This window comes from Hyla sarda, chromosome 2 (genome assembly GCF_029499605.1).
Source record: "Hyla sarda isolate aHylSar1 chromosome 2, aHylSar1.hap1, whole genome shotgun sequence".
In the NCBI taxonomy this organism is placed as follows: domain Eukaryota; kingdom Metazoa; phylum Chordata; class Amphibia; order Anura; family Hylidae; genus Hyla; species Hyla sarda.
In genome coordinates this window covers 119358351-119381443 of record NC_079190.1, presented here as the reverse complement: position 1 = coordinate 119381443, position 23093 = coordinate 119358351, and the positions used below count along the sequence as shown (strand labels likewise).

At 38.8% G+C, this 23093-nt stretch overlaps 1 pseudogene; it reads left to right on the top strand.

Annotated features, from left to right (window-relative positions):
• The first annotated feature begins 16542 nt into the window (after positions 1 to 16542).
• On the top strand, positions 16543 to 17670 carry LOC130357716 (centrosomal protein of 41 kDa-like; annotated as a pseudogene).
• The last annotated feature ends 5423 nt before the right edge of the window (positions 17671 to 23093 follow it).

Sequence of the window (23093 nt, the reverse complement as noted above, 5' to 3'; positions counted from 1 at the left end):
TGAAAGATTCTTGGCTGGCTACAAAAAGCGTTTATAAGCTGTGATACTTTCCAAAGGGGGCAGTACAAGATATTAACTCTACAGGGTGCCCAAACTTTTGCAGATGCCATTTTTTTGTTTTCTGTTATTTTGAAAGGTGTAAATGATAGAAAAAAAATCTTACTTTTGTTGACATATAATAAAAATGTCTAATCTGTAATTTGATGCCTTTTGGAGATTTTTCCATCTTTCCTTTGGCTTCTTTATGAATATTAATACAAATTTTAACCTGCGGTTCCCAAACTTTTGATCCCGACTGTATGCAACAGTACTCCAACCAAAACTATCAGATCTAAGGCATCAAGATTCCCTGATCCCTTGCCCTGGAATGAGCCATGACAGTTGTATATGAACTGCCTTACACAGACTTATAGACAGGGAAAAGTTAAAAGGGAACTAGAATCACATTTTCAATACAATTGCATTGTAATTGAACTACTATACAAAAATCATATTCATCTAATTCTCATTTATCTAATTCTCATTTATTCTGATCATCAGCTTTCAGGAATATAATACTTCAGATCTGATTCAAGAGCAATACAGACAAATGTATATTCAGAACAAGGTGCATAATACAGTTCATATTTACAGAATGATTATAAAACTCAATCATCCTTGAGCTTAAGACGACTCATCAACCCTATCGTCATGCCGCCAGCTCTCGGCAACATTACCATTTTCAGGCTTTAGCAAATTATTTACACTGGCTGGTTAAATTAATTTCATCAGTGTATATCTTCCTCACACGCTTTGGATGCTTTCCATAGCATGACAGAAATTATTAAATAAAAGAACAAAGATTTTGGAGAGTTTCAGAAAATGACAGACTTGATAATATATCTTCTGGTGTATTATGAATGTCATTCTTTATTGAAAGAATCTATTATCTTTGTTCTTTTACTTCTTGTTCACCTTTCAGTGAGTTTTCTATTTCACTTACAATGATGTCTTGTCTATTTTCTAAATATAACTGAATAATCAAATCTAGTCTTCATATTTCATGGTATCTTTAAAACTGTGAGACTCAGGGCCAGATTGGCATTAAAAAAACAGCCCTAGTAATATTAACAAAAGCGCCGCAAACTAGGGATGGAGTGAACAATGCTCTGAACCCCAAATATTCAAACTAATGTATACTGGGGTGTAAAATTCAATAGATTTTTTGAAATCCCCCTCCCCTCCTTTTCTTGGTGTATTATGTTATGAAAACAGCATATCTTATTGGTGTGCCTTAAATAATATGATTTCATAGAAAGTGAGTTAAAAATTGCAGATCACAGTCTACTCATTGATGTAAATAACTCTGATACAAGAGTCACCATTCACAGCATCTTCAGTACGCTAGAAGAATGTGGACTGAGATACTGTTTAAAAAAAATGTTAAAAAATAAATAGGCCTTCACCTGCATGTTTTGCAGCACCAACCACAGCTTCAGGGGTATAGAGGCTATAAGAAGCATTTTATAGAAGTATAGTGTCCCACCGTGCCTGCTACAAGTTTTTCCTGAGTTGGTCACGTCATACTTGTCCCTACTCCCTTACAACCAGGTTCACAGTAGCATAACACACAGTTAGGCCTAGGACTTGCCACTGTTGTATGGAAGCAAAAATATGTCCATACTATGTCAGTGTGAAACCTGCCAAAATATGTAAACTACTCTATAAATACAACAATGAAAACAAAAATGTAAAACAGAGAAACAAATAATTTCACAGTCAGGGTATAATATATACACTAAGACTATACAAGCTCCAATACCACCATGCAGTGACCATTCAGTGACTCATAGGTGATGTCTTCTCTGATCAAAGTTGTTCATTTTCCCTCAGACCGGACACCCTAAACTAATACAGACCCCAGACCCCCTTAAAGGGGTACTCCGGCGCTTAGACATCTTATCCCCTATCCAAAGGATAGGGGATAAGATGCCTGATCGCGGGTGTCCCGCCGCTGGGGACCCCCGTGATCTTGCATGCCGCACGCTGTTAAAATCAGTCCCTGGAGTGTGTTCGCTCCGGGTCTGATTACTATCGATCACGGGGCCGGAGCATTGTGACGTCACGGCTCCGCCCCGTGTGACGTCACACTCCCCCCTCATTGCAAGCCTATGGAAGGGGGCGTGAAAGCTGTCACGCCCCCTCCCATAGGCTTGCATTGAGGGGGCGGAGTGTGACGTCACATGGGGCGGAGCTGTGATGTCAAAATGCTCCGGCCCTGTGATCGACAGTAATCAGACCCGGAGCAAACACGCTCCAGTCCAGGGACTGATTTTAACAGGGTGCGGCATGCAAGATCACGGGGGTCCCCAGCGGCGGGACACCCGCGATCAGTACCCCTTTAACTAATACAGGCCTCCCACCAGAATCCCTAAACTATTTCAGACCTCAGACTGCACCTCCTAAACTAATACAGACTCCAGACTAGACCCCAAAAGAATACAGACCAGAGCTCCTAAACACTGACAGACACCAGACCAGACCCCAAACTAATACGGACCCCAGACCATCCCCATAAACTAATACAGACCCCAGACCACATCTCCTAAATGCTGACACCTAAGCTAATACAGACCACACAGCAGCAATACAGAATAATACAGAATTAACATAAAATATCCATACCCTTAGATTTATGCCACAAATTTTTACTTTTTATGGATTTTGTCATTGTTTTGGCCATGGTCTTAGTCATGCCCTGACAAACCTTATTCATTAGTATTCATGAGGATTTTGTGCGGAAACCACACTGGGCTACTAGGACATGGATAAGTGTTATATTTAGTATAATCTGCAGCATGAATTTCAATAAAAAATTATTTCTGCCAAATACTCTGCATGAAAATACACCATGTGAATGGGGCATAAAAGAAATGATTAGTCCATAGGTTTTAGGCAATGCTTGATACTGACACCCCAATACAACATCGTTTGCTATAAATCAGACTTCATGATGACCATGTGAAACATTGAGATCCAAAATTGAGCTCTGAGATGCCAAGCATTGAGCCAGAAAAGTTTTATTGCTTTTCTTTGCTCTCTCAGCCTACAAGGCATCAGCTATTGTCACTTCAGACATTGCTACCAAGACAACAGGCAACCAAGAAAAAGAGGTGTTTTATGTATATACTACAGGAACTTCATTTTCATCATTTTTTTTTTTTTTAAAGCGAGCCCCCGTGTTCCCTTGCTTAAAAGATCTTAAGCAAGCATACTCAGATGATCCTATCATACGTACCAGTGTCTATGCAGACAAGATATGAAAGATCCTATTATACACAACTCTGTTGATTCAGACTAGACATGAACAACACAAACATTCAGTTGCAGAGCTTACCCCTTCAATTGATATTTTAAGAATGCCAACGATGGCACCCATAGGCATTAAAATCAGCTAAATCGGTAAGATTTATGTAATGTGCTTTGACACTTTAGACTGTAGACTTAAACTGGTAACTTTTAAGTAAGGAAACCCTACAGCAACTCCAACAAACAATGGGCTGTGAATGAAGATGAATAAAGAGCAAAAAAAAAGAAAATTCCAAGTTACATTAGGATTGTATGGTGTTTTATGTTCCCCAATTACAATGAGGCAGATTATGTTTTCACATATTCATGACTCCTGAATCCGGAGGCGCAGACATTCAGCCATTAGGTGCATGCACAATAAATCCATTGCTGGAGATTTTGAAGGATCATTTTAAAACAGTTCTCCCCAGACATATGTAAGCTGACAGGGTGATTGGCCTGTCTCTGGTTTGTTATTTCACTTGCCTACATGAAGCAGTAATGTCACACATTTTGTGTATCCTTTCAGCATAAGTAATAACTGCCTTGCAACCATCTGTCAAAAAAATGAATATTGTGCCCATTTGGTGTGACACAGTCTCCATGACCTGATGTTTATTACCATAACTGCTTATGATAACATCTCATACAAGTTTTATTGATAATTTTTAACTAAAGTCAGACATGTTTTACAAATGGTTCGGGCACTCGGGAAGAGTCAATAATGAGCTGCCAACCAGACACAGAAATAACTGGCGAACAAACGCGTGGAACTAAGATATCTCAATCAATACTCTTAAATAGACAATGTATTTTATTCTTATAGATATCATTTCAAATATCATTTTTGTTTAATAGCTTTTATATATTATAAATCACAAACATATTTCACAGCACTTTACAGTGACTGCATTCACATCAGTCTCTGTGTATAATGGGGACATGCAGATAATGAAACATTTAGGGCCACATGAACAAGTCATCATTTAGGAGGCATTGTCCTACCAAGCCATGGTAGGCTGTTTAAACTGGCACCATTCTATTTGATTGGCTCTCACAGCTAGGGACGGTTTTAGGCTTAGCATGGCCCTAGGCAAAATCTAAAGTGGGGCCCCAAAAGTCATAATAGTGCACTAACCAATTTGAAAATTTTTGGTCACTTCAAATACCATAAATAAATATTTAAAAAGCAATTGAAAAGTCCCATCAAAATAAAAATGGTACCAATAAAAACTGCGAATCACAGCACAAAAAATTACCCTCATACATCCCCATATACAGAAAAATAAAAGAGTTGTAGAGATCAGAATAGTGCAATTTTATATTTTTGTATAGTTCCCCCACATTAGGATGGCAGCATAGTTCCCCCACATTAGGTTAGCAGTATTGTTCCCCCACATTAGGTTGGCAGTATAGTTCCCCCATATTGGGTTTTAGTTGCCCCACATTAGGTAAGCAGTATAGTTCCCCCAGATTAAGTTGTAGTTCCCCCACATTAGGATGGCAGTATAGAATCCCCTACATTAGGTTGGCAGTATAGGTCCCCACATTAGATTGCCAGTATAGTTCCCCCACATTAGGTTGTCAGTATAGTTCCCCCACATTAGGTTGTAGTTCCCCCACATTAGGTTGTAGTTACACCACATTAGGCTGGCATTATAAGTCCCCCCCCCCCCCCGTATTAGGTTGTAGTTCCCCCATATTCGGTTGGCAGTGTAGTTCCCTCACATTAGATTGTAGTTCCCCCACATTAGACTGGCAGTATAATTCCCCCACATTAGGTTGTAGTTCCCCCACATTAGGTTGGCAGTATAGTTCCCCCAACATTAGGTTATCAGTATAGTCCCCCCACATTTGGTTGGCAATATAGATCCCGTACATTAGGTTGGCAGTATAGTTCCCCCACTTTAGGTGCAGTATAGTTCCCCACATTAAGTGCAGTATAGTTCCCCCACATTAGGTGCAGTATAGTTCCCCACATTAGGGGGAGTATAGTTCCCCCACATTAGGTATAGTATAGTTCCCACCACATTAGGTGCAGTATAGTTCCCCCACATTAGGTGCAGTATAGTTCCCCCACACTAGGTGGAGTATAGTTCCTCCACATTAGGTGCAGTATAGTTCCCCCGCATTAGGTGCAATATAGTTCCCCACAGTAGGTGCATTATAGCTCCCTCACAGACACACAGCCTTCAGTCATATACATTAGGCTGGCAGTATAGTTCCCCCACATTAGGTTGTAGTTCCCCCACATTAGGCTGGCAGTATAGTTCCCCCACATTAGGTTGTAGTCCTCCACATTAGGTTGGCAGTATAGCCCCCCCACATTAGGTTGGCAGTATAGTTCCCCCCACATTAGATTGGCAGTATAGGTCCCCCCACATTAGGTTGGCAGTATAGTTCCCCCACATTAGGCTGACTGTATAAGTCCCCCACATTAGGTTGCCAGTATAGTTCCCGTACATTAGGTTGGCAGTATAGTTCCTCCACATTAGGTGCAGTATAGTTCCCCCACATTAGGTGCAGTATAGTTCCCCACATTAGGTGCAGTATAGTTCCCCCACATTAGGTGCAGTATAGTTCCCCCACATTAGGTGCAGTATAGTTCCCCCACATTAGGTGCAGTATAGTTCCCCCACATTAGGTGCATTATAGCTCCCTCACAGACATACAGCCTTCAGCCATATATAGTGTATGGCTGGAGGCTGCATGTCTTCGTACTGCCCCACTTCAGTGCTCAGTCCACCGCACCAGAGGAGCAGTGGTCGGAGCACTGAAGATGGCGTGCAGGTAACTTAGCATGCACGCGCGTCCTCCTCCTCGATGCTCCGCTCCTCCATTCCTATGGGCACACACACGGAACGGGACGTCCCTGCCTGCGCTACCTCCCAGCGGCCCCTGCATTTTTAAGGTTAACGCAGAGCCGCAGAAAGGTAACTGGGACATCCTTGTGTCCCGAAAAATATCTTTTGGAACACAGGGATGTCCAGAATGTGATGGGGCCCCCTGCAGGCTGCCCAGTGGTGGATCCCCCTGGAACCCCCACTGAGAATCCCACAGGGGGCCCCCTGGGGGATGGGGACCCTGGGCAATTGCCCGGATTGCCCCGCCCTAACTCCGTCCCTGCTCACAGCCTATATGATACCACCCCCACAAGCTAATTTTCCTATCTGATACACAATTGCATAGTAAGGTAAGAAGCCTATCAGTGTTTAGAAGTATGATAAAAAGCCAGGGAAACCACCCAAAAAATACAATTTCAAAACAGTGAGAGCATACACACTAGTGTATTATATTAGTACAAAAACTGGAACGATGCATGCACTCTGTAAAGCTCTTCTTTATTGCAGATAAAAATCAGGATACATACAAATGGTAAAACCACCCAGTCAGAAGGAAAGGTTGATGTGTTTCGGGTATATACCCTTTAACAAAACCTAACATTTTTTTATAGTAAAGGTAAAGAGGAGGAGTCAAAACCTTGAATGGTAATCCCAACTCCTGAGGGAGGTTAAAGGGGTATTCCAGGAAAACACTTTTTTATATATCAACTGGCTCCAGAAAGTTAAACAGATTAGTAAATTACTTCTATTAAAAAATCTTAATCCTTCCAATAATTATCAGATGCTGATGTTGAGTTGTTCTTTTCTGTCTGGCAACATTGCTCTCTGCTGACATCTCTGCTTGTCTCGGAAACTGCACAGAGTAGAAGAGGTTTGCTATGGGGATTTGCTTCTACTCTGGACAGTTTCCGAGACAGCTGTCATCAGAGAGCACTTAGACAGAAAAGAACAACTCAACTTCAGCAGCTCATAAGTACTGAAAGGATTAATATTTTTTTTAATAGAAGTCATTCACAAATCTGTTTAACTTTCTGGAGCCAGTGGATATGTAAAAAAACGTTTTTTCCTGGATATCTCCTTTAAGCCACTCATAGGTGTTAACCCATTACAAGGCTGTACTAACCCAAATAAAGACCTTACATTAAAAAAAACCGCACAATGTGAATACAATCTATACTGTTAGAATACAAAAAGTTGCTGTAAGGAGACATAAAATGAAGATCAAAAAGAACAACATGTGGATTAATCACTATTGTTCTATTAGGTGACTAATAATGGATATATAAGGTATATATATATTTTGGTTGGGAAGAATCAAATCAGTACATCCAAAGGATTTCACGATTTCTGAGAGCTTCCAACCAATTGCCCTCTCTAATAGGCTTGTACCTGTTGCCAGAGAGGGCTTGCGCACCCCGCCCTGAGTGAGCTGCATCTCATATTATATTAGTATAAAAGGTATTGTGCAGTCTAGTTTGTGACATTATTGTGGAATTACATTACTACACAGCCAATAGCAAATTATAAGGAGTAGTTTTAACCCTTGTCAGCTTCCACAGTGATGTCACAAACCGAAGAGTGACTTTTTAATGGCACTCCTTTGTTGAGACACTGTCTCCCAAACAAAGCGTGCTGCCCGAACGTGGGATTTAGAACTGCTGTAACAACATTGGATTCCATTTCTTGATCTGATGACACATCGATAGCAGGTACTGTTTCTTCCATCTGCGAACACTATCCACATTTAGGATCACTGCTTTTCTACACATAACCTGTGACCTTCACACATATGACTTGATTGTTTTAACCTCTACATACCACACTGTCTATACTCTCACTCTCCCCCATTTTGCACTGTTGGCTATATATAACAGTTTTGTCATTGTTTATTTATGATTGACATACTGTATATGGGAACCACTAGTCCAATAGCAGCATATATCAGAATAGGGAGTTTTCCACCTTGCATCACCTGTTATGGCGCACAAGTAACCTAGCACCAGTATATCCTACATACATTATTATTATTATTGGAAAATAAGAATAGAGTTTAGTAGTTTACACGTGTGGGGGTTGCATTATAGTTCCATTTATGGGCTCATTTTTATATATATTTTACAGGTTTATGTTCTCTTTGTATTATAGTTATGTTATTATTATTATAATGTTTTATATTTTTAAATATAATTCTACAGACTCTGGAAATGTTGTCATTGGATAGATTTTAACCTATGATATCATTACTGCAAGGTCGGTGTGAGTTTCCTTCAAGTAGTCTGGTTTCATTACTCATTACAGAACATACTGATGGTATAACTTGGCCAAGTTTTGCTACAGCTGGAGGTCTATAGTTTGGAGACCACTGTCTTTTACATCAAAGAAAATAGAGCTATGTTACAGAAAATAGAGTTACATTATACAACTCGTACTGGTGAACTATAAATGTAATAAATGCTATGACATTCATTTGTCTAATTGATTCATATGGGGGTTTCAGACCAAGTAAATGGTGATAGCATTAACATAGTGTCTTGTGTTCTACCCTTGGGGACTACTAAGAAGCAAAGAATTTTTTTTAGAAGAAATCTAAACTAGTAATTAACTGGGATGTACTCAAGCAAGGTTTCACTACAGTCCCTGCTGGGGAGTGATCAACAATGGATAGAGGTAAGAAATATTGTTCTAAGAGGTCTATTGTACTCATGAGACATCAGCACAGATTTCCCGCACATATGTTTGGCGGTGCCATGTTAATTAGGGTATTATTTGCACATGCATTTAATTATGAAAGTTTGAAAGACATTGCAACTTTCCATCTAAATCAACACATTCATGTTAGAATAGTGACTGAATCCCACAGACATTTACAATGTTAAATTGTAATTCGAATTACTGGAAATGGCTCCCATAAGGAAACAGTATATAACTTTATATCATAAATCTTATCTGATGCTAAAACGCTGTATGAATTGTCAGGGAGCCAATGTTGTGCAGTAAATTATGTAGAAATATTACACAACCGCCTGATGAGGCACTAAATGATATTGCTGTGTTCAAATTCCATACTCAATTTTAGATAATTGTTCCTGAGTTCTCACAATACAGTGTATAAAAATGGGCTTAATGGAATTGCATGAGGTTAAAAGGACTGCTTTTTACAGAAATCGAGCCACTCGTGTCCACAGGCTGTCCACTCAACCAAATAAAAGAACTTCATGAAACTTCTTTAAATACTCTTTAGTACACATGATTTCCCCAGGAGCTATTGACTAGCACTAGTTTACAAAATACTGCTCTAAATTTAAGTTGTGTGATCACTACTGCTTTGAACTTTATCTACAAAGTGCTAAAGTTATATATGTATTGAATGTGAATAACATTATGTGGTAATAATGGCACATGTGAAAGAGTTAGGTCATCACGCAAATGGTGGGTCTTGTAGGGTGTTCCCAGTATGCAGTTGTTAATACCAGTTTCTACAAAAAGTAGTCCATGGAAGGACCTGTGAAATGGTCATAGGGGCTGAAATTTCTCAAGAAGCTGAAAAAAATTGAAAGACAGTTCCTTTTTATAATCTGTTTTGGGGGCAGCCAAATTGCCTGAGCTCAGCCCCATTCCCCTGTATGACATTCCCTTAGAGACCCACTTAGAAAAACTTTTCACATGGCAAAGGGACATATGAAAAGTTTTGGTTGGTCTGGGTCTCAGTGCTGACACATATCAATCAGGAGAACAAGCCAGGAGTAGTACATGGCATTGCTGTTCACTCCCTGGCTCTTAGCGATCTTTGTCTCATTGGTCCATTATAAAGTCTATAAAGCAGCGATACAAAGATCACTACGAGCCGGAGAGTAAACAACAATGCGGCTCACTTCTCCCCGGTCTTTCTTCTGGCACCTCGGCAAAAAGAGTCTGGGAACCTGAGGTAATATTGTCTGCTGATGCAAAAGGAGAAAAAAAACAGCCAAAGGTGCGCCCCTGGGTGAGGACCATCTGGAAAGGTAAATCAGGATAAAGGGAAAGATGGGTCCTTACCCTTAGGTGTTGCGCTAAGAGCACAACACCTACAATAGCGTCTAGGAGAGAGGAAAGCCGGACAGCTGCCACGAGGAACTTCCCGGGGTGACGTCAGTCTTACCGGTAGCAGAACAATAGGAAAATGAATGAAAACGTGTTCCTCAATGAAAGCGCTGGTCCATGGATGCAGATAATAGTTTTATTTTAACATGTAGAGCAACGCGTTTCGACCCCGGACAGGGGTCTTCATCAGGCATAAAATACAACATACAGAAGGCTTCTTTTTATATGATTAAGACGTATTAAAAAAGTGACTACTTCTGGGATACCGGAAAAAGCTGTGTGCAAAAAATTTGAGTACTGAGTACAGGTATCCGGAAGTAGTCACTTTTTTAATACATCTTAATCATATTTTTAAAAAAGCCTTCTGTATGTTGTATTTTATGCCTGATGAAGACCCCTGTCCGGGGTCGAAACGCGTTGCTCTACATGTTAAAATATTGTCTGCTGAGCCTTGTACAACCTTCTTAACAGACGAGGTAGTCCTCAGGCTTCTCTCCTCATTTAACCCTAAATGTGAATCCTTCAACATAAATCAATTAATAACTTTTTTTTCCAGATTCTTCTCAAGATAAGGAAGATCTGGATGGGGTAAGATACCTTACAATTTACTTTTAAAGGTGTCCGAATGTTTAGATGAAAATCTCTTTGTCTTAGATATGGGGAAAATAGAGAAAACTGGCCTCTAAACCATCCATCTCCAGATGGATTACTGAATGTATATATAAATGCTACTACTCTTCAGGTTTACCCTCTCCTGACTTTGCAAGGACTCACTGTACAAGCTGTGTCTACTACTTGGGGTGAAAGACCTTCAGTGTGCATTGAAAAAATTTGTCAAGATTTTTATACTTGACACAATTTCCTTCACTCAGACTGCCTTCACTAGGTCTGTCTTAAATTCCACTAAGCAGGAAGATCTTCCCTATGGGGGGATCTTTGCTAAATTTCCATCCCCGTGCAGCTGTCGGATTCTAGGGAAGCATAGATTTACAATTTTAACCCCTTTCACACTACAGGTATCATCCTGCTTCTTTACTGCCGTTATTTTACAATAAAAAATGAAAAAAAAAATGGATGCAATAACTGGTAATAACGGATGATAACTGAAGACCATTATCCATTATTTTTAATGGGTATTTTCTTAAAGAACCCGATGTTGTTCATCCGATAACATCCGTTACCATCCGTTAAATCCGTTAACAAGTTAGATCCCTTTTTTTTATCAGGTTTTTCACCCTTTTTTTGTAAAGCTGTACTGAGCATGCTCAGTACAAAAAATGGATGTTAAAAAAACGGACAATAACGAATGATAACGGATGTTTTTTTTTTTTTTTTAACATCCGTTTCCCGTAGACTTCAATGTTAAATTTGAACGCCTGTTTTTCCACCATTATTTTTGCGGGACCAAAAATTTGTGCATGAACCATTTTTGTGCCGGCAAAAATAACGGGCATTAATAAAAACGGACATACCTGATGCAAAAGGATGGTCAAAAAATCCCATTGATATGAATGTGATATTTTGACCGCCATTTTCAGGACTTTTTTCCAAGAGTAATAACAGAGATTTTTTACAGGATGATACCTGTAGTGTGAAAGGGGCCTTAATCTTTGTTTCTCTTAGTTCCAACAGCATGACAAAATATCCCCTATACAATGTACCTAATACTTATTCAGTGTCCTTTGAGTGTACCAGGCATATATAGCTTGGCTGAGTGGAGCTAATTTTGTGTTTTACTGTGTATTTATTAAAATATTCCCCCGTGTCCATCTCAAGCACAGGGGCAGCGATACCCCATCTTGGTGCTGCTGTTGGGGATTAAGGGAAACAATGCTTAATCTTTGAAGCAGTATAATAAATAGTGTTGCTCGCGAATATTCGCAATGCAAATTTTATTCGCGAATATCGCATATTCGCGAATTCGCGAATATTCGCGAATATAGCACTATATATTCGTAATGACGAATATTCTTTTTTTTTTTCCTTTTTTTTTTTCACAGTACACATCACAGTGATCATCCCTCTCTGCTTCCAGCTTGTGTGGTGTAAAGAAGGCTCTAATACTACTGTGCTAATTTTCGCAAATGCGAATTTTCGCTAATGCTAATTTTGTATATGTTAATTTTCGCATATGTTAATTTTTGCATTCGCGAATTTTCACTTGTGCGAAAATAAAACGCGAATATGCGAATATTCGCGAATATATGACGAATATTCGTCCATATATTCGCGAATATTCGCGAATTCGAATATGGCCTATGCCGCTCAACACTAATAATAAATGCCTTCAGAATTGATCTGTGTATCACATTTTGCTACAATAAACAAAATAGACAAGATGTCAGTAGCGGCTTTTAGCAAACTGTTTACTTTCTGAACTCTTGTGTACTACCAAACTGCATTAACATTTTCATCAATCAACATCAAGCTTCTCTTAACTATCTTAAGAGATGTCGTTCTCCTTAATAGTTAGGATCAGCTCTTGATAAATAAAAAGAGATGGAAAGAGAGATTAAAAGTATTTTTCTTAGGACTCTGATATTGAAGACCATTTCTTAGCAAAGTCAGTTGATCGGTGGTGTTACCAGAAGTGGGACCACCACCAATTTGATATTGATGGCCTATCTGAATATATATATATATATATATATATATATATATATATATATATATACTATCAATATCAAAGTTCTTTACATGGGTTGTTTGGTGATTTAAAAAGTCCCAAATATTTGAAAATAACAAAAAAATCCAGCACAGATGGCAGTAAGTACTGCACATGACTGCTGAGTCCACTCATTGGCTGCAGCATTAATGTGCTAGCATGGCATGTCTTTGCTGGTTGGTGGTAAGCAATAACCATCATTTGATTGCTTGAGTATCTGCACTGGATCGGCTCTTGTCCAGTGAGATGCTGTTCAGTTGTTGTGACAGGACCTTCTGAAGGCCTCTGTGGCTGCCATGTTTGTGCTCCTATAAGAGTGAAAATGAAAAGACAAACATATTTAAATTGCTATGGATGGAAAGGGTTGTATGAGTTCTTTACTGTCCTCTTTGCCATTTATGGTGGTTTTCCTCTCCTTGTGTTTTATGCAGTTCCGATATCTGTGACGTGTATTTGTTTGCTGTCTTTTGACCGACTTGTCTGACTACATTTCACTCTTCTAGATTTTTAACATGTTTGGAGCGCCAAAGGACATTATTTAAAGAAACTCTGTAACCTCTAAAAATATCCCTAAACTAAAATAAACAATACATAGATTCTGAATCTGTATTTTTATCTACATTCTAATTTGCAATTTGCTGCTATAAGCCCAAAATATAAGTAAGTAAGGCTTTCCATTATACTTTTAAGCTAAGTAGTCCTGGATTAAAAGGGTAAAAAACACTGGTGGTACTTATATAACAAAATATTAGGAACACTTCCCCCCCCCCTGCTGGTAGGTGTACTCGTGAGACGCCAATAACAGAAATAATGTAAATAATCTACATATGCAGCTTTCAATCATCAAAGAGCAAAAACTTCCAGGCAGATTCTGCAAGGGAGAAGAGGCTTTTTGGTTAACTTTAAAAGCAGACAAAGGAAGCGAGTCTGTGTGAGCTAAGGAGATTGCCTTTATGTAAAATACAGTCTGAAGGCTGCACTGCGGGAGGATATATGTAAGGGAAATGATAAAGTGGAGTGATTATTAGTGTTGCTGGCGAATATTCGCAATGCAAATTTTATTCGCGAATATCTCATATTCACGAATTCGCGAATATTCACGAATATAGCACTATATATTCGTAATTATGAATATTCGTATTTTTTTTTAATTTATTTCACAGTACACATCACAGTGATCATCCCTCTCTGCTTCCAGCTTGTGTGGTGTAAAGAAGGCTCTAATACTACTGTGTGAGACTGGCGTGCGAATTTTCGCATATGCGAATTTTCGCTTATGCTAATTTTTGTATACACTAATTTTCGCATATGCGAAAATAAAATGCAAATATTACGAATATGCGAATTTAGCGAATATATGACGAATATTCGTCCATATATTTGCAAAATATCGCGAATTCGAATATGGCCTATGCCGCTCAACACTAGTGATTACGGGTACAAATATATGGATAAAAAAATAAAATACTGATTGTGGTTTGCTTTAAGCCGCCGAATACAGGGGTCCCTCAAGTTACAATATTAATTGGTTCCAGGACGACCATTGTATGTTGAAACCATTGTATGTTAAGACCTAAACTCTATGGAAACCTGGTAACTGGTTCTGAAGCCACCAAAATGTCATCCAAAAATAGGATTAAACAAAAATAAGTAGATTACTAATAAAGAAAAAGCAAGCCCTTACATTACTTACTGTAAATCCCTGTCTATATGAAGGACAGGAGCTTCTTCGGGGTCCTGTACAGTACACACAGTGTTCCATAAAAGTAACATGGAGATGCCCTTACTTGGTGCCCAAAGTAGCAGCTAACTGTGGCACAGGTTAAGAGTAGTACAGAACATGTAATACCTCCCGGTACTTTAGGGGGTGTTTTACCAGTGAATGTCCATTCTAATTGGTCAGTTCTTCCAGCCATTGACACGGTTCGTAGATCGACTGTCCATAGCATTGTATGTTGAGTCTGGTTTCAAGTTACAATGGTCCAGAAAAGACCGTTGTATGTTGAAACTATTGTATGTCGAGGCCATTGTAAGTTGGGGGGTCACTGTATAATGGAAGAGGTAGAAAAACTATTACTGAGGCAAATACACAAGGCAGCAAATCACAATGATGTGGTAATAATGGGGGACTCTAACTATCCTGACATAAACTGGGAGACTGAGACCTGTGAATCTCGTAAAGGACACAAGTGTCTGATTATAGCTAAAGATAATTATCTGTCCCAAATGGTGCAGGATCCAACCAGACGGGGCACCCAACTGAACTCCTTGAGGACGAAGGGCATACCTGTACGCCCTTGTACCTCTCCCCTTCTATGACACGGGGTCAAATGCTGACCCCGCGTCATAGCCATCAGCAGCCTGGACCCATGCCTAATACCGGACCTCACCGATCGCGGTGATGTCCGGCATTGACCCCTTAGACGCCGCAATCAAAGTTGATCGCTGTGTCTAAAATGGAAAAAAATGTATCCTGGCAGCTCAACGGAGTGGATCAGGATCATCGCAGTGAAACCACAGTGTCCCGATGGGCCCTTACCTGCTTCCTCGCCGTCCAATCAATTCTTCAGCCTCAGCAGGCTGGAGCAATCGAGCACCGATAACACTGATCATTGAACAGTGTATGCAATCAAAAGACTGCATGTAATAGTCCTCTATGGGGACTATAAAATTGTGTAAAGAAAAAAGTTAAAAAAAAGTTAATAAATGTGAATTAACCCCTTCCCTAATAAAAGTTTGAATCACCCCCCTTTTCCTATTGAAAATAATATGTCAACAAATATAAACATATGTGGTACCGCTGCGTGTGTAAATGTCCGAACTATTAAAATATATTGTTAATTAAACCGCACGGTCAATGGCGTACACGTAAAAAATACCAAAGTCCAAAATTGCATATTTTTGGTCACTTTGTATACCCTAAAAAAATTATGAAAACCGATCAAAAAGTCCCACCAAAAGAAAAATGCTACCGATAAAAACTTCACGGCACAAAAATCCCTGTTTGCAGAAAAATAAAAAGATTATAGGGGTCAGAAGATGACAATTTTAAACATACTAATTTTGGTGCATGTAGTTATAATTTTTTAGGTAGTAAAATAAAAAAAATATATATAAATTAGGTATCCTTGTAACCATATGGACCTACAGAATAAAGATAAGGTGTCATTTTTACCGATAAGGGCATTGCGTAGAAACGAAAGCCCACAAAATTTACAAAATGGCGTCGTTTTTTCAATTTTGCCCCACAAATATTTTTTTTCTGGTTCCTTTTGATAGGGGATAAGATGTTTTGCACCGAAGTACCCCTTTAACGCTGTAGATTGGAAAATTATCCTCAAAAACAAGAATGTAGACATAAAATGGGAGAATTTTAAAAATATCTTAAATTCTCACTATGAAAAGTACATATCGTATGAGAATAAAAGAGTCAGGAACAAGAGAAACCCAATGTAGATGAATAAAAGTGTAAAGGGGTTCAATAAATGACAAAAAAAAGCATTTAAGCAACTAAAACAGGAAGGTAGTGAAGAAGCATTAAAAAGCTATATGGAGGAGGTGGTAGACGGGGGAGGAGGCGGGTGGCGGTAGAGAGGATTGCTGTGCGCTCCTGTTTGAAAAAAAGAAGATCATGTTGGCGAGGAGGCACATGGGAGACCCGGGGGTTCTTAAGAAAAGAATCCCTCAGAATTCTAAGTACCAACATGTGAAAACCAGGCTCGACGCAGGTAACAGCATGACCAAGTATTTGGAAAGGATAGAAGAGATTAAGAGAAATTACAGGTATAAAAAAGATAAACTTTAAAGTTACTACCTTTACGCAGCTGGTACTTCAAGTGGCATCTGTATCATTAGTGAGGAGCTACTAAGACTGGAAGAGAGTAGTTCTGTTATGTCAGAAGTAGATGCCGAGCTTGTGAGTGACCGGACTAATGAGAATGACCCTTTAAGTCCAATCCAACTAATTGACACCATAGGCGGAGGGGAGAGTGTTAATTCTGCACGATCTACACTGCAGAGTGTTATTACTGGAGTTGGAGAATTAGACTTGGATGAGGATCCCAAGAAGACAAGTAAAAAGGATCCTCTGTCTAGCCCGAGATTCTTAGAACAGCCATACCCAGATTGCCCGTTTCTTCTCCTCGATGTCCGTGACAGAGATTTTTACAACCAAAGCCATATTATTGGAGCATACAACTATCCTATTGCAATGCTTTCCAGAACAATGAATTCATTCACTCAAGAAATCCTAAATTATAAAAACGCCCATAGTAAAATTATTATCCTGTATGATGAAGATAAGAGGATAGCCAGCAAAGCCGCAACAACAATGCATGAGAGAGGGTTTGAGAATTTATTCATGCTTTCTGGAGGTCATAGCTCAGAAATTCCCAGACAGCCTTTCAACTGGTTCGTTCCCAGTCACCTGCCTGCCCCAACCAACACAATCCAAATCTGCTCGCAAACGCACCTATCCAAGAGAACCTACTACAGCTGCAGAGAACAAGTGGAGATTTTCTAGTGAAAACTTGGAAAAAATAAAACAACACCTAGAGAAATTGCTTGTGCCAACAGACACTGTCAGTCGTCTCAGCAGATTGTCCACTGGAAGATCAGCGTCAAAAACAGCAAACTCCAGAAACAGCCAGGTCCCGTCGTCTGCCAGTTCTGTTGGTTCCCGATCTATCCGCAGCATCAGCCCACACTCCAAGCCATGGAAATAATTTGTGTTCAGCCTCTGTAATAAACAACTGTTCTCACTCACCCCACATGTCTGTACCTAGTAGAACAGTTCTTATTCATGCTTCAGCAGTATTGCTAGATTGACAATGGTTGCTTGGCGGGGATGCAAGACAAATAGAATACTGTTTACAGGTTATTTAAAGCACTGTATGGAAAGAACACTTAACTTAAATGGTATATATATATATATAGTTGGTTGCCGTTTTCATGTAGGTCACCGAGCAGGTCATCGAGAGTTCCTGAACATTTCAAGTTTAGAGACTGCGGTTACCTGTGCTTTGTACATAATACTACACCAATATCTGTGTTTCTTTGACTATCTGACTTCATGTCTATCTTTACAACCTGTTGTCCTAACCGACAGCAAACTTAACTAAGTTTTAAAGATTGTATCTTTAAGAAGGGCAAATCCATTGTAACTAAAGACTAATGGGGATTTATCAAATGTGTCTAAAATCAAAACTGTCTTGTCTGCCCATAGCAAGTCAGAACCTCTGGTTGTTATTAGCAAACAAGATTTTTTAATAAACATATCCCTTAGTGTTTATCCATTTTTAGGTGTGTTCATGTGTAAAAAAACACTGCGGACTTGATGCTGTATAGCATAGTATCAAATCTGCAATGCAAATACATGTGAATGTATCTTTTAACTACTTAATTTGTGAAAAAATAAATAAAAAATAAATACATTGTTTTGTTAAGGTTCATTGTACTGGACTTTCAGTTTGATATCTTTGATACCAAAGGTGGTATTTGAAACATTTCTATAGGAGAACTCCTTTATACTTTAGGCAAAATTGAACCCATGTGAGAGATAAGAAGAGCTCCTCTAATGAAGTGATTTTGCTTCCCTGCATTTATAGATGCTATACATTATATGTTGGGTATTTTGCAATATTTGTTACTTTAAAAAAAGATTTTCTCTATCAGGTTCCTGTACAATGCTAATTAAGGCCACCCTCCAAGGAATGCAAATCTGTAGAACAAATACAGAATCAGAATGTTGCTGGGGATATAGCTTGGAACCCAGCAGAACAGTGAATGTAGCTCTGAAGGACTAAATGATGCAATGTGAAATCTGTATTGACAGGCATTTCAGATATTTTATGAGAATTTTAGCTAGATGTAAATTTTAAATGTTTTGTTGTGACCGATTGAAACAAGCTACAATCCTCCCTTCCTTCTATATGACCAAACTATGACCAAACTGAAAATGTATCCTGTGTATTTTAATAAATGTAATTTGGGTATTCAGACGTTTGTGTCTGACCAATTTCTGTGTTCATTCTCCCTGGGATGGGTTCACTTTCCTGACTTCAGCACTGGGAAGATATAAAAGACATTTTCAGGTGCCGTTCTGTACTGGTGATTAGACCTGTATTATGTCCATGTTGGCATGTTGTTCACTATGTCTGCCTGTGCACATATCCTGCATTTTAACCATGGTTATAGCCTGCTTTGTTTTAGTACATTTTTTGGGTTTTAGTATTCTTGTATGTTAATTCTGCATTTGTTTTGTGTTGCCTTAGTCTGTAATAACACTATGCATTTTGTCATTCCTGTTTTGACCTTGTTTGAGCCTCCAACTCCAAGGATAGAACCCTGTTCTGAGCCTTGTGCTAATCTGTCTATCTAGGAGTGAGTCTTGTGCCTGTACCCATGTTTGCTTGTATTTAGGATTTTTGTTTCCTCCTAGGCCAGTATCCTGATCACTCTGGGGAGAGTGCCTGCTGGCTTGGAGCCTATTTGGCTTTAGTATTTATGTCCCTCCCTGCTTGGAGTGGGGTGTCTAGTGTGTTCCTTGTTCTGAGTCTTAATTTTCAGACCTATTTAGTGTTCTGACATTCAGTTAACCTGTTCATCCCCTGCATCTCCTGGTTTCGTCTGCTGTAAACTTGTCCTCATGTCTAGTCTTGTTCATATTATCATATCTGTTGTTAATCTTGATTCTGGTTTCTGAATGTTAGTATGCTATATCCTGCCTTGTTTGTTGGTTATTGTATTCTCATTGAGGGACATTTATCAATGTTTGCTTATGTATTCTTTTTTTTAGTAATTTTTTCCTTACTTTTTTTTTGCTTATGTGCGACGTATTTATCAACTGGTTTCAGCCTGTTGATAATTTTCTTTCACGTAAGCAATTTTTCCTTTTTTACTTTGGTAGTAGCTTTTTCTGCTCCATGTTTGAGCTGGAGTAAATTTAGTCAATTTTTAACGCTGTTGCGACTTTTTTTTGCGCAGTTGCGACTGTCGCAGTTAATAAATACCTGACTACCCGTAGTCCATTTTAAAATTATTACTACATAGTAAATTTTAGGAAAACTTGCTTTTCTCGCTTTCCAGGCAAAATGTCGCACGAAAAATCGCGTAGTCGCAGTTGCGACAATTTTGAGACAATTATAGTAAAGAAAACCTGACTAAACCCGTTGATAAATGTCCATAATTATGTTCCTGACTTGTTTCCCGACTTTATATAGTTCTGTTTATTTTGTTGACTTCGACACCCATGTAATTTAGTGGAAGGAAAGGACCGGCTAAAAGTTTTTGATCCATTGTTAAGGTCGGATGGGCAAGTAGGCAGGATGAGTTGTTTTTAGGGACAGCTTTAGGGCTAAATTCTCCCTGCCCCTCCCCCCCCCCCCCGATCATGACAGTTGGTACATAAGATGAGAATATTTGGGCTGGGAGAGAATGTGTGTAAGTGGGTAACTCTCTCACTAAAAGAAAACAGAATTTGAATAATCCATACTCTAAGTGGGTGACTGTTACTAGTGGGGTACCACAGGGGTCAGTTTTGGGTCCTACTCTTTTTTATGTATTTATTAGTGACCTTGTAGAGGGATTGTATAGTAAAGTATCAATCCTTGCAGATGATACTCAGCTCTGTGAAGTGGTCAACACAATAGATTACAAATGGATCTGGATAAGTTGGAGGTTTGGGCTGGGAAGTGGCAGATAAGGTAAAACACTGATAATTGAAAGGTAATGCACATGGGGAAGAAAAATCGGGGCTGGGATTATGTATTAAATGGTAAAACACTGGGAACCACTGACATGGAAAAGGAATTAGGAGTTTTAGTTAACTATAAATTTGCCTGTAGTGACCAGTGTCAGGTAGCTGCTGCCATGGGATGCATCAAAAGGGTCACAGATGCCCACAATTCCACCACTGTACGAATCATTAGTCAGACCACACATGGAATACTGTGTAGAGTACTGGGCACCAATGTACAAGAAAGATAAAGTGGAGCTGGAGAGGGTTCAAAGACAGGCAACCAGAGTAATATGGGGAATGGGAGGACTACAGTACCCAGAAAGATGATCAGAATTGGGGTTATTTAGTTTAGAAAAAAGACGGCTCAGGGGCAACCTAATAACTATGTATAAGTATATCAGGGGGCAGTACAGAGATCTCTCCCATGATCTATTTATACCCAGGACTGTATCTATAACAAGTAGCATCCTCTACGTCTAGAGGAAAGAAGGTTTCTACACCAGCACAGATGGGGGTTCTTTACTGTAAGTGCAGTGAGACAATGGAACTCTTTAGCAAAGGAAGTGGTCATGGTGAACACAATAAAAGAGTTCAAAAGAGGCCTGGACGTGTTTCTGGAAAGTAATAACATTACAGGTTATGGATAAAAAATTTATAGGGACAGAACATTGATCCAGGGATTTATTCTGACTGCCATATTTGGAGTCAAGAGGGAATTTTTTTCCCTAGTATGGGGCAATTGGCATCAGCCTCATTAGGGTTTTTTGCCTTTTTCTGGATCAACACAGGAGGGACAAAATAAGGTTATAGTTTGAACTTGATGCACTCTATGTAAAGATGTAACTATGTAAAGATAAAAGCACTTCTCCTCAGTTTCCGTGCAGGTTGCCCAAAATGACAGGCAAACAAATTTTATCTTGTGACATTTGGATGTTGGGGGATTTCAATGGGAAAATTAGTATACTAGAGGGTAAGAATTGGATGAGAGTTAAATGTGGCAAAATATAATAAAGCTTTGGTTAACAATCTCTCCTTTAAAACCCTGGCTTTTGGAAAGACCTGGTTTTTCTTAGAAAAAGGTTTTTTTTTTTTAAAGGGTTACTCCGGTGGAAAAAATTTTTTCTATAAATCAACCAGTGCCAGAAAGTTAAACAGATTTGTAAAGTACTTCTATTTAAAAATCTTAATCCTTCCAGTACTTATCAGCTGCTGTATAATACAGAGGAAGTTCTTTTCTTTTTGAATTTCTTTTCTGCAATCAGCTGAGGATAATAATAGTTTTTTATAAATTAAAAAAGGTTTCTTTCCCTGTAAAATTTGCAGTGCTTGCAAAACCATAAATAATATCCATCCGACAATTGAGGTGGAAAGCAAGAGGGATAAAACTAAATATTAAATTAGAAACCATATTCATTGTAAAACAAAAGGTGTTATGTATGCCATTACCTGCCCCTGCGAAAAAACATATGTGGGCAGAATGAAGAGACAACTAGGAACAAGAATAAAAGAACATCCATATTATATACGGAGAGGATTTGAGGGACATCCCCTATCTGCGCATTATAAACATTTCCATAAACAATCAGCTATAGGATCCAGTTTTTTGGCTTAGAAAAAATCAGTCCACATTGGCGAGGGGGCAATTATATTGCACAATTATCTAGATCAGAAAGCAAATGGATATTTAATTTAACCCCTTAAGGACCAGGGCTTTTTCCGTTTTTTCATTTTCAATTTTTCCTCCTTAACTTTAAAAAATCATAACTCTTAAATATTTTCACCTAAAATTCTATATGATGGCTTATTTTTTGCGTCACTAATTCTACTTTGTAATGACATTAGTCATTTTACCCAAAAATCTACGGTGAAACAGGAAAAAAATCAATGTGCGACAAAATTGATGAAAAAACACTATTTTGTAAGTTTTGGGGGCTTCCGTTTCTACGTAGTACATTTTTCGGCAAAAATGATACCTTATCTTTATTCTGTAGGTCCATGCGGTTAAAATGATACCCTACGTGTATAGGTTTGATTTTGTATCACTTTAGAAAAAAATCATAAATACATGCAGGAAAATTTATACGTTTAAAATGGTCATCTTCTGACCCCTCTAACTTCTTTATTTTTCGGTGTTCAGGGCGCTATGAGGGCTAATCTTTTGCGCCGTCATCTGAAGTTTTTAGCAGTACCATTTTTGTTCTGATCAGACTTTTTGATCACTTTTATTCACTTTTTTGTGGTATAAAAAGTGATCAAAAATGCGCTATTTTGGATTTTGGAATTTTTTTGCGCGTACGTCATTGAACGAGCGGTTTAAAAAGCAGTATATTTTTATAATTCGGACCTTTCCGCATGCGGCGATACCACAGATGTTTATTTTTATTATTATTTACACTGTTTTTTTTATTCTTGGAAATGCCGGGTGATTCAAACTTTTATT